We start from the raw sequence: 2766 nt of genomic DNA, 5'->3' as shown, positions 1-2766 counted from the left end.
AGAGATGGGCCTCAGGATGCTCTATTAAAACATTATATTTTTTATTTAAAAACTGCATGTCCCACTATATTTTATAGTCACGTTCTGACTTCTTATTCGATTGAAACGAAAGGAAACCCACATTTGCTAGGTTGGATGGTCCAGTACAAAGGGAAACATGGCTGCTTCCTTCTCAGGAAGTGACATCACGTCTGTTGGTCACATGGCCATGCCACATATCCGTCCCATTAAAATGAATAGGATTGAGCTGTAGCGTGATCAACGGACATGATGTCACTTGCCAGGAAAATACCTACTGTTTAAAGAGGACTTTTCATGTCCTCAGAGATGTGCGGTATTATATACTGCTGATAAGGTCAAAGCGTGTTTATGACTAATCCTACTAATATTATAAAGGTGAAAGTATGTGCGTTTGGATGTTTGTATATTTGGATGTTTGTTCTTCAATCACACCTACATGGGCGAACGGATTTGTCTGAAAATGCGCACATACATACCTTGGGTCCCGGATTGAACGATAGGCTACATGGAATTCCCGTACACCACCACAATTCACTCCCGTGCCCGGTGCTTCCCACGGTTCGATTCGCTGCAGGACCTGGGATGACGTTATCCCAGCCCTTTCAGCAGCTCACCTGATTGGGTGCCACTTCTCTATGTGGGCGGAGTTATCGTCCGGCCACCGTCCACACCAACATGGCGTCTCTGAGAGGTCCGGAGCGTTCTGCACAAGGGCCTCTACTCTGGGGCAGCGACAAGTCCATACGATGCCCCACCTGTGTGGCCTCACCACGGGACCGCAGTACTCTGCCGCGGCCAGACAGGGGGTCGCCTGCGCTGCGCTCTGGAACGCCGGTTTGGCCAGCTGTCCCGCAGCGTCTGCCGTCTCTGGACACTAAAAGTCGGAAGATCGGTGCACGGGAAGCCCATGGGGGGGGTGAGGACGGGGCCACAGGTCGGTAGGGGGAAAGGGGACACACGGTCGTCGCGGTCTGGTGGGGGGAAAAGGGGGCACGGGGTAGGTAAGACGGGGGAAGGGGGCAAGGGGTAGGAGAAAGGAGTGACCACATGGGGAAGCGGGTAGGGACAAAGGGGGGTGGTGGGTGCCAGGAGGGAGACGAGGTAAAGAGTTCCAGTAGGCCGCAGGGTGGGGAGCACGGGGTAGGTAAGACGGGGGCATGGGTTAGGGGGAAAAAAGGGGCACGGAGTAGGTAACACGGGAGAAGGGGGCATGGGGTTAGGGGGGAAGGGGCCCCGTTCCTGGGGGGCAAAGGGGCACGAGGTAGGAGGAAGGAGTAACCACATGGGGAAGCGGGTAGGGAGAAAGGGGGGTGGCGGGCGCCAGGAGGGAGAGGAGGTAAACAGTTCCAGAGGGCCACAGGGTGGGCCCCAAGGGTCTATGGACCCACAGGTGTAGGAAGGGCCCGATGCGGATACAAGGCAAAGGAATAAGCCTGCGCACCGCTCCAGGTGGGTCCCGCAGGGGGTCGGGGTTCCGCGGACGAACTCGAGGGTAAAAGCTAGTTGACCAATAATGCTGGGTAACTGTCGTCACCCTAATTAATTAGGCTGAGTGCCAGCAGTAAAGAAATGACACCAGACACACAATGCTGGTATTAGTTCCTCTCTCAACCAAGGAGGAAATACTGATGCACTTTTATTAAAACAACGTGGGGTTAAATAGTAGCAGAGAAAGGAAGAAATATAAGAACAACGTTAAGTTTTCATATTCATTCCTGATTGGCATAATACATCTAAATCTAACAGAAAAAGTTTAAGCAGTTCCATATATAGCCAGCTACTCCCGGTCCTGCGTGGTAACCTTGGGGAGCTGTCTTCTGGCAGCAATCCAATCATTTGTTTTTCTTGCACCCATCTTAGATACAGGCGCCATCTTATCATATACCTGTATCATACCAGTTTCAAGCATAAGCAACTATATCTAGCATTCAGCTTTTAAGGATAACAATGTTTTTCATGCATTATATGATTATAACCTGCACACTGCTAGAAAGCTGAATTCAATGCACTGTCAGCTTTGCCAGTAGGTGCCCCGGTGTCGGAGATATCAGCACCGATATCTCTCCACTGTCATAAAGGCTTGTCTTACAACCTGGAGACATCACTGGGCTGTGAGGAGCACAGACTCTTTCATATACTTGTACTGACGTGGGGGCTATCCTCACAGTCCAGCAATGACACTAGGCTCTAAGGCACTGATACCTCTGGGATCCGAGCTCAATTCAGCGCACTGTTGGCTTTCTAGTGGTATATAATACCGAACATCTCCAGGGACATGAAAGGTCCTCTTTAAATTTTCGTTTTTATATTAAGCATATTTTTAAAGAATTTTTTGTGATGTTTTTAATTTTCCATGTTATCCAACTAATATTATAAAAGTGAAAGTATGTGTGTTTGGATGTTTGTCTGCTTGGATGTTTGTTCCTCAATCACACCTACACGGGCAAATTGATTTGTCTGAAAATGCGCACATACCTTGGGTCCCGGATTGAACAATAGGCTACATGGAATTCCCATACACCACCGCAATTCACTCCCGTGCCCGGTGCTTCTCACGGTTCAATTCGCTACAGGACCTGAGACGCTGTAGGACCTGGGATGTCGTCATCCCAGCCCTTTCAGCAGCTCACCTGATTGGGTGCCGTTTCTGTATGTGGGCGGAGTTATCATTCGGCCGCCGTCCACACCAACATGGCGTCCCTGAGAAGTCCGTCCTGCACAAGGGCCTCTACTCTGGGGCAGCGA

The sequence above is a fragment of the Leptodactylus fuscus genome, chromosome 5 (genome assembly GCF_031893055.1).
Source record: "Leptodactylus fuscus isolate aLepFus1 chromosome 5, aLepFus1.hap2, whole genome shotgun sequence".
Lineage (NCBI taxonomy): Eukaryota > Metazoa > Chordata > Amphibia > Anura > Leptodactylidae > Leptodactylus > Leptodactylus fuscus.
The sequence above is the reverse complement of the archived record's forward strand: the minus strand, read 5'-3'. Positions refer to the sequence as shown.